This window comes from Coregonus clupeaformis, chromosome 30 (genome assembly GCF_020615455.1).
Source record: "Coregonus clupeaformis isolate EN_2021a chromosome 30, ASM2061545v1, whole genome shotgun sequence".
Lineage (NCBI taxonomy): Eukaryota > Metazoa > Chordata > Actinopteri > Salmoniformes > Salmonidae > Coregonus > Coregonus clupeaformis.
The window spans coordinates 2,069,410-2,080,026 of NC_059221.1; the positions used below are offsets into that span (position 1 = coordinate 2,069,410).

General features: G+C 42.0%; 1 long non-coding RNA gene across 1 annotated transcript; it reads right to left on the reverse strand.

The window, feature by feature from the left end:
* Positions 1 to 645: 645 nt before the first annotated feature.
* LOC121545481 lies at positions 646 to 10,479 on the reverse strand. Its single transcript, XR_005996274.2, has 3 exons — positions 10,398 to 10,479; positions 2,439 to 2,541; positions 646 to 2,204 (listed from the first exon to the last, which is right to left on the reverse strand). It is a non-coding gene; the product is annotated as an uncharacterized LOC121545481 (long non-coding RNA).
* Between the last annotated feature and the right edge of the window lie 138 nt (positions 10,480 to 10,617).

Here is a 10,617-nt window from a genome sequence, read left to right on the forward strand (position 1 = left end):
AGAAGGGATAATACAGCTTTTGTCAAAATTTACTTTTCGTATAGCAGGTTAGAACTTACGCAGCAGGTTATGAGATTTAATGTAGCAGGTTAGGAGAATTAGGTTAAGGTTAGGAAAAGCATTAGGGTTAGCTAAAATGCCCCCCCAAAAAACTTTTGACATCAATTTGACAAAAGCTGTATCCCATCTAGAAATGACCACTCAGTGAGTGTTTAGACTCAGTGGGGTTCAAATCCTGACATAACGGTATGCATGCATGCCTTCCAGGACCCGTAATAATACCTACTGCACTAGAGGTTATTTCACTGGTTCAAGAACATTTCAAATGTGTATGTGGTTACAGAGATCTTTGAGTCAGATCTGCCAAGTGATATGTGACGGTATATTCCACTAAATTAAATCATCTTTATTTATACTGTTTGCAAGTGAGAAAAACTAAAACTACATTGAAACACAAAAGGTTTGTTATACAACTGCAATTCACAGCTTTATTTTTTGTACTACTTCTGTTGTGTAAAATCCTGTACAGAATGTGAAGGTTAAAGTGATTCACTGTACTTGAAGAGTCCTGCTTTCTACCCGCTAACGTTACAGCTGATTCCACTTTGTAGCAGATTAGTTTTACCTTCAGATTTTATACTGTTGTAACTTTTTTTTTTTTTTTTACATTTCCTTTATTCTCTTGAATATTTGCCTGGAATGCTGATGATTTTGTAATGATCACAACTGAATAAACTCTCTCCGAGTCACTCAATGGCTCCAGATGACAATATCTGTGCTATATGTACTCAGCGGCAGGAATTTGCAAACCAAAAATATGGACTCTACATATTATTTAAAAAATTACCATCACAGCTGTTAGTGAGTGTGTAAAACACAGGGTGCAAAGCGATGACGTACGACTTCGGTAATATTCTTCATTTAAAAAGTAGTCAAAAGCTAACACTAACATGGGGGTTAATACTACTATACCACAATACTGCAGCTCTGCTGAAATAATCAATAGATTAAAGCTTCATACAAAACATACTTAATTTAAGGCAGTGTATGCCAGGTTCAATGGCAAACTTCAATCAAGACATCATACTTCATCAAGACACTTTCATGACTGGCAAGGCGATTCAAAAGCTAAATCCTTCATATAAAATCAATCTCTTATAATTGTAAACATTTATGTAAAAAGAAAAACCCAGAGGAGTTGATCAAATCATATCAAATTATTTAGTGATATTTATTACTTATTTAATTATTAATAATTGTTTTGTACTAGTGCCCCTTATCCAACCTCTGGTTGTCAACTGAAGAGATAATGTAATAGTGCTGTAAATGGACTTACCATCTCTAGCTCTTAGTTGTCTCTCTCATTGTAAATGAACATACGGATTAGATAGAATACCAGCATTATCAGGACGGTAACCAAGACTAGGGAAAACGAATCAACAGGGATGTTTTAAAACAGAGGAACTCAGGGTCTCAGTGTTTCAGTTTCTGCCAGTTAGCTTGTATTGGTACTTCAATAATATAAGTTATAGTCACTGACTTCCAACAGAGTCTACTACACGGTTTTTTCCCGCGGTCTAATCAGATGCTCATCATTAAGTATGGATGAAAACCAGCTGACACCGTGGTCCCTGAAGACTTTAATGTTTTTTTTGAAGTTGTGTGTTTTGGGATTAATTTAAGATGGGGTGAGACGGACCCATGTGTACATGAATAATTAGCATCGCTTCTGTCTGTACAGGCCCTTAGGGGATGGTAACAATGCAGGTCCACAGGTCTGAGGCTCATCGCCAGGTTTCTAGAGATGCAGGCTGGTACACAGGCACCCCCGGGGTCTCTGAGTGCCGGTCGCTCTCTGATGATGTCAGCAGGCTTTTCGGTGATCATAATGGTGGGGACGTTGAGGTTGCCGCTGACGACACTGGGCATGATGGAAGCGTCAACCACACGGAGCCCCTCGAGGCCTAGCACGTGTGTCTCTGGGTCCACCACTGCCATGGGGTCAGATGGCGAGCCCATCTTACACGTGTAAGATGGATGGTATGCGCTGTCAGCCTTGCGACGCACAAACACATCGATCTCTGCGTCTGACTAAAACTCAGGTCCCGGCTGTACCTCGGGCCCCCGGAATGGGTCGAAGGCCTTCTGGGCGAAGATCTCCCGAAGGAGCTTGACACTCTCCCTGAACTCCCATACATCTATGTCTGAGGCAAAGAGGAGAGACAAGTCAACAACCACACAGGGCCAGTTTCCCAGACCCAGATTAAGCAAACACCTAGACTAAAAAGCAGAGGTATTTTCAATTGAGATTCTTGAGTGAGCATGATTATTAGTTTAGGAGTACTGTAGGCCTAATCTGGGTCCGGGAAATCCCGCCATTCAGAGAATTGTGTTAGGTATGACCTGGAGCCAGTGGTCTCGGCAGAGGCAGAGCTTACCTGTTAATAGGTGGTTGGGCTAGAGGATTGGGTGATCTAGAGGGCTGGTGCTCTTCAGCTTTAACCATCCAATACTAGTCCTTCTCATTGGTCCCACGTTAACCTGTCAAACATCAAAACGGAACAATCAGTTTCAGTATCAACAATAATTAATATTTTAGAGACGTGACAGGTTAGCCATGAAAACGAACATTATGACTTTGATAAAGTCACAAGCTGATCTGCTAACAAATTATGATGGTTCATTGCTACTTCGTGGGGAAATCCTAAAGTGCACTCAGAAAGTATTCAGACCCCTTCACTTTTGGCACATTTTGTTACGTTACAGCCTTATTCTAAATTTGATTAAATAAATAAAATGTCCTCATCAATCTATACACAATACCCTATAACGACAAAGCGAAAACAGATTTTTAGAAATTTTTGCAAATGTATTAAAAACATAAATACCTTATTTACGTAAGTATTCAGACCCTTTGCTATGAGACTCGAAATTGAGCTTAGGTGCATCCTGTTTCCATTGATCATCCTTGAGATGTTTCAGCAACTTGATTGGAGTCCACCTGTGGTGAATTAAATTGGTTGGGCATGATTTGGAAAGGCACACCTGTCTATATATGGTCCCACAGTGCATGTCAGAGCAAAAACCAAGCCATGAGGTCGAAGGAATTGTCCCTAGAGCTCCGAGAAAGGATTGTGTCGAGGCACAGATCTGTTATTATAATTTTTTTACTTATCTATTTTTTACTTAACACTTTTTTTCTTAAAACTGCATTGTTGGTTAAGGGCTTGTAAGTAAGCATTTCACTGTAAGGTCTACACCTGTTGTATTCGGCGCATGTGGCAAATAATATTTAATTGTATTTTATTTGAAAACATTTCTGCAGCATTGAAGGTCCCCAAGAACACAGTGGCCTTCATCATTCTCAAATGGAAGAAGTTTGGAACCACCAAGACTAGAGCTGGCCCCCCGGCCAAACTGAGCAATCGGGGGAGAAGGGCATTGGTCAGGGAGGTGACCAAGCACCCGATGGTCACTCTGACAGAGCTCCAGAGTTTGCCTGTGGAGATGGGAGGACATTCCAGAAGGACAACCATCTCTGCAGCACTCCACCATTCAGGCCTTTATGGTAGAGTAGCCAGACGGAAGCCACTCCTCAGTAAAAGGCACATGGCAGCCCGCTTGGAGTTTGCCAAAAGGCACCTAAAGGACTCTCAGACCATGACAAACAAGATTCTCTGGTCTGATGAAACCAAGACTGAACTCTTTGCCCTGAATGCCAAGCGTCACGTCTGGAGGAAACCTGGCACCATCCCTACGGTGAAGCATGGTGGTGGCAGCATCATGCTGTGGGGATGTTTTTCAGCGGTAGGGTCTGGGAGACAAGTCAGGATCGAGGGAAAGATGAACGGAGCAAAGTACAGAGAGATCCTTGATGAAAACCTGCTCCAGAGCGCTCAGGACCTCAGACTGGGGCGAAGGTTCACCTTCCAACAGGAAATTGACCCTAAGTACACAGCCAAGACAACGCAGGAGTGGCTTCGGGACAAGTCTCTGAATGTCCTTGAGTGGCCCAGCCAGAGCCCGAACATGAACCCGATCAAACATCTCTGGAGAGACCTGGAAATAGCTGTGCTGCGACACTCCCCATCCAACCTGACAGAGCTTGAGAGGATCTGAAGAGAAGAATGGGAGAAGCTCCTCAAATACAGGTGTACCAAGCTTGTAGCATCACACCCAAGAAGACTCGAGGCTGTAATTGCTACCAAAGGTGCTTCAACAAAGTACTGAGTAAAGGGTCTGAATACTTATGTAAATGTGATATTTCAGTTTTTTTCTTTTTATAAATTTGCAACAACTTCTATATATCTGTTTTTGCTTTGTCATTATGGGGTATTGTGTGTAGATTGATGAGGGAAAAAAACAATTTAATACATTTTAGAATAAGGCTGTAACGTAACAAAATGTGGAAAAGGTCAAGGGGTCTGAATACTTTCCGAATGCACTGTACATGTGAACGTGTAGAAACTAGATGGTACATTTTTGTGGGATCATTATGTCTTATCTAGGCTTAGATGTACAGCTACAGTGAATTTCTCTAGAAACGTCATAAATGTGACTGGAACATTGCCCATTATGACGGTTGGCTAGCTGGCAGCTGTTGATAAAGAACCAACATTTCCATAGAAATCGTAATAGGAACAATGGATACAGATTTAGAAGGAATTGAGATATGCAAACAACGTGTTGTTACCCCCATTCAAAACAATGGATTGGATTAGGTAAAAAGGCACATAGAAAAGGTTAGGTAAAATGTAAGTGCACACGCTTCAACTGCTACCACAAGTGTTAACATGTTCTAAGTAAAATAGTGAGTCAGTGAGTGAATGCATAACTGAGAATGGACAGGTGTGTGCAGGTGTGAGTGGGAAACGTCTTTCACAACAAGATGGTAGATATGAAGACCATTGGAAGAATCAGAGCATGGCGTTTAAGATTAGGGAGGTTGATTTATTTTTCTTATGAGTATGGCCTTATTTCTATTTCAGCATATATAAAAAGACACCAGGGAGCCAGAAATCTTTCTGATTGAGAGGGGATCAAATACTTATTTCCCTCATTAAAATGCAAATCAATTTATAACATTTTTGACATGCGTTTTTCTGGATTTTTTTGTTGTTATTCTGTCTCTCATTGTTCAAATAAACCTACCATTAAAATTATAGACTGATCATTTCTTTGTCAGTGGGCAAACGTACAAAATCAGCAGGGGATCAAATACTTTTTTCCCTCACTGTACGTCATGCAGAATGCTGAAAAATGTTTGGTTGCCTTCTTGAGTATCTGAGGATCGCAGAAAAACTTGACCGGGTGAAACAAGGTGTAGGGTTTATATTACGTTGAAATGCTTTGTTGCAAGTCGAACGAGTCGGAATTCAGACGGAACGCTGTATACAACATGGGATCGTGTTAGGATACAACAATTGATTTTATCAAACAAAACTACGCTGGATTTTATCTCTGGGACCCTCAGGATGACAAATCAGAGCAAGATGACTTAATGTAAGTGCATTATTTACCTTCAGATGTGAATGTATCAAACCTGCCACCGTGATAAAAGTGTTTTGTTGTTGTGCACTACCTTCAAACAATAGCATGGTATTTTTTCACTGTAATACCTACTGTAAATTAGACACTGCATTTATATTAACAATAATTTAAGCTTTCTGCCCATATAAGACATGTATATGTCCGTGAAAATAGTCACATTATCCGTATTGAGCAACAACTGTCCCAATTTCGGGACACCCATCCAGTAGAGGTTAATGCCCACAGCTCTACCTCATCAATTGCTTCCTGTACCTTCCTGACTATGTATGGCACTCAAATCCTGCAGTGCCAGACGTGTCCCCCTGCTTAAGCCAGTACATGTCCAGGCCCGTCTGAAGTTTGCTAGAGTGCATTTGGATGATCCAGAAGAGGATTGGGAGAATGTCATATGGTCAGATGAAACCAAAATAGAACTTTTTGGTAAAAACTCAACTCGTCGTGTTTGGAGGACAAAGAATGCTGAGTTGCAACCAAAGAACACCATACCTACTGTGAAGCATGGGGATGGAAACATCATGCTTTGGGGCTGTTTTTCTGCAAAGGGACCAGGACGACTGATCCGTGTAAAGGAAAGAATGAATGGGGCCATGTATCGTGAGATTTTGAGTGAAAACTTCCTTCCATCAGCAAGGGCATTGAAGATTAAACGTGGCTGGGTCTTTTAGCATGACAATGATCCCAAACACACCGCCCGGGCAACGAAGGACTGACTTCGTAAGAAGCATTTCAAGGTCCTGGAGTGGCCTAGCCAGTCTCCAGATCTCAACCCCATAGAAAATCTTTGGAGGGAGTTGAAAGTCCGTGTTGCCCAGCAACAGCCCCAAAACATCACTGCTCTAGAGGAGATCTGCATGGAGGAATGGGCCAAAATACCAGCAACAGTGTGTGAAAACCTTGTGAAGACTTACAGAAAACGTTTGACCTGTGTCATTGCCAACAAAGGGTATATAACGTAGTATTGAGAAACTTTTGTTATTGACCAAATACTTATTTTCCACCATAATTTGCAAATAAATTCTACAATGTGATTTTCTGGATTTTCTTTTCTCATTTTGTCTGTCATAGTTGACGTGTACCTATGATGAAAATTACAGGCCTCTCTCATCTTTTTAAGTGGGAGAACTTGCACAATTGGTGGCTGACTAAATACTTTTTTTCCCCACTGTAGCACACCTCATCTTTCCCAGGTGAAGTTAACCCACCCTTACCTATTGCTCTTTTCACCTCTGCCCTAGTAAATGGTGCATTCAACGCATCATTTACATACTCCCTCCTATCCAGCACTCCAGGATGCTCCTCCCTCGTGCTCTCTCTCCCCCTCTGCCCATCCTCTGACAGATTTGCTGAGCTATGCACTTGGACAAATGCTTTGGCCATCATCTCTGCCTTCTTCTCATCTGTTACTGCCATATCGTCCCCACTCGTCAACACTGGATAATCCCACTCCCTTCTGACCCCACTCATCCTCTTAATCATCCCCCACACTTCTCCCACAGGTGTCGCCCTTCCAATGGTGTCACAGAACCGATGCCAACATGACCTCTTTGCCTGACGGATAGTTCTCCTCACCAGGGCCTGGGCCTGCTTATACTGAATCAGATGTTGGAAATTATGCGTCCTTTTCAGTACTCTAAAATGCCCTGTTCCTACTCCTCACCATTGCCCCACACTCCTCCATCCACCATGGGACTGCTTTCCTCCTCCTCCTCCCTGAACTCTTAGGTATAGCCTCAGTAGCTGCCCCCACTAACGCTGTTCTCACCCAGTTATTCATACTATCCACATCCCCTCTCATATCCACCCGAGCCATCACCTGCTCACTCAGCTCCTGAAACTGATCCCACTTTGCCCTTCCAAACACCCACCTGCCTACTCCATCCACTAACACCTCCTCCTCCCTCCGGCCTACTGTGCATAGAATGGGGTAATGATCACTCCCTACTGTCGACTCCTCCCATACCTCCCACTCACAGATTCCTGCCATCGCACTAGATACCAGAGTGAGGTCCAAGGCAGACTCTTTCCCTGTGGCTACGTCAATCCTGGTCCCTCTGCCATCATTCAGGCATTTTGTTGCCTTACAACCTGTAATTCAATTTGATTTTTGGGGGGTTTGTATCATTTGATTTACACAACATGCCTACCACTTTGAAGATGCAAAATATTTTTTATTGTGAAATAAACAAGAAATAAGACAAAAAAACAGAAAACTTGAGCGTGCATAACTATTCACCCCCACAAAGAGCCACCTTTTGCAGCAATTACAGCTGCAAGTCTCTTGGAGTTTGTCTCTATAAGCTTGGCACATCTAGCCACTGGGATTTTTGCCCATTCTTCAAGGCAAAACTGCTCCAGCTCCTTCAAGTTGGATGGGTTCCACTGGTGTACAGCAATCTTTAAGTCATACTACAGATTCTCAATTGGATTGAGGTCTGGGCTTTGACTAGGCCATTCCAAGACATTTAAATGTTTCCCCTTAAACCACTTGAGTTTTGCTTTAGCAGTATGCTTAGGGTCATTGTTCTGCTGGAAGGTGAACCTCCGTCCCAGTCTCAAATCTCTGGAAGACTGAAACAGGTTTCCCTCAAGAATCTCCCTGTATTTAGCGCCATCCATCATTCCTTCAATTCTGACCAGTTTCCCAGTCCCTGCTGATGATAAACATCCTCACAGCATGATGCTGCCACCACCATGCTTCACTGTGGGGATGGTGTTCTCGGGGTGATGAGAGGTGTTGGGTTTGCGCCAGACATAGCGTTTTCCTTGATGGCCAAAAAGCTCAATTTTAGTCTCATCTGACCAGAGTACCTTTTTCCATATGTTTGGGGAGTCTTCCACATGCCTTTTGGCGAACACCAAACGTGTTTGCTTATTTTTTTCTATAAGCAATGGCTTTTTTCTGGCCACTCTTCCGTAAAGCCCAGCTCTGTGGAGTGTACGGCTTAAAGTGGTCCTATGGACAGATACTCCAATCTCCGCTGTGGAGCTTTGCAGCTCCTTCAGGGTTATCTTTGGTCTCTTTGTTGCCTCTCTGATTAATGCCCTCCTTGCCTGGTCCGTGAGTTTTGGTGGGCGGCCCTCTCTTGGCAGGTTTGTTGTCAAATGGCTACCCAGACTATTCACCCCTCTTTTACGCTGCTGCTACTCTCTGTTTATTATGTATACATAGTCACTTTAATAACTCTACCTACATGTACATATTACCCCAATTACCTCGACTAACCGGTGTCCCCGCACATTGACTCGGTACCGGTACCCCCTGTATATAGCCTCACTATTGTTATTTTTACTGCTGCTCTTTAATTATTTGTAACTTTTATTTTGTATTATTTTATATTGTATTTTTTTGTGATTTTTGGGGGGTATTCTTTCTTAAAACTGCATTGTTGGTTAAGGGCTTGTAAGTAAGCATTTCACTGTTGTATTTGGCGCATGTGACAAATACAATTTGATTAGATTTTGTGGTGCCATATTCTTTCCATTTTTTAATAATGGATTTAATGGTGCTCCGTGGGATGTTCAAAGTTTCTGATATTTTTTTATAACCCAACCCTGATCTGTACTTCTCCACAACTTTGTCCTTGACCTGTTTGGAGAGCTCTTTGGTCTTCATGGTGTCGCTTGCTTGGTGGTGCCCCTTGCTTAGTGGTGTTGAAGACTGGGGCCTTTCAGAACAGGTGTATATATACTGAGATCATGTGACAGATCATGTGACACTTAGATTGCACATAGGTGGACTTTATTTAACTAATTATGTGACTTCTGAAGGTAATTGGTTGCACCAGATATTATTTAGGGGCTTCATAGCTAGCTAGCTGTGGGATTGCTTCCTTGTTTGGCAAACGTTCCAACCATGCCAGTGTCTAAGTTTGCACCATAGTTCCAAAATCTGACGACCTTGAAACGAGGTCATCGGCTCGGCCTGCCCTTATATATCCGTATGCCCATATATGGTAGTAAGTCACACCAAAGATTTTGAAGGCACCGATCAATAGCCAAGATACTCAGCTTTCTGCAGACACCCAGCTTTTGCAGATAGGGGCCACGTTTCTCATACCAGACTGAATTGAAGAATAAAAAAATAATAGGGTGCCCATCTATGGGGACTTTACATTTAAGAGGTTTTAACTTCCTTGCACCCTATGTTTGGAATAATCTCCAAAATACGTTTCTATTGGATGCTTTGGTGTCCCTAGGGCAATTCAGACAGCTGACAGAGGATTTTTATAATGAAGAATGTGTTTGTTTTAATTGATAGTGTTTTGTATCTTAATGTGTATTTCATGTGTATATTTATGTTTATCTATACTATATATTGATGTTTTCGTTTTTGTATTGTGCAGGGCTCATTTGCAAAAGAGACTAGTCTCAATATGACTTCCCTGTTGAAATAAAGGTAAATAAATATAGTAGCCTATCATGCATTTCTAGTCTAGGAGAATCATGTGGCCTATATGGACTTTATGCACTATACTGGGAGGCGGCTATAGGGGGAGTCAACTGTCAACGCTTTCTTTCTCGAGTTTCAGTTTAAACATATCAAACAACTTCAACCTTTTAAAAAAGAGAGAAATGTTTGCAACATCATCTATATTTTTTGTGATATATTTTTTTTTACTTTTAAGTTTACATGTGTCTATGAAAACACAGATAATGTGTTTGACGATTATTATTTTTTAATGCAGGCAATAATACGATACACAACTTTGGAGTGGGGTCACAGCATACAATGCAGAAAATGGCGAAGAAGTCTGCGAACGGTGGTTGACACACAGTGCACATTTCGAAACATTAAACTTCGGTCAGATGATGTGGTTTTAAATGGAGAAAAAAACGGCTTTACTCACGGTTATTCTTGATCGCATAGACCAATCTTTGAACACTGTCACACACTCGTGCAGACAAGGAGGGCGGAGTTTATGGTCCGCATGCCACTGGATTTAGCTTGTGTGAGCAGTCCTACAATGATCTGTCCTACCATGGCACCCTGCATTCCTACCTATATAACCAACGTGTTCACAGAGTGATCGTCAATAGGCGGACGGATTTGGTGTTCTCAACAGTTTA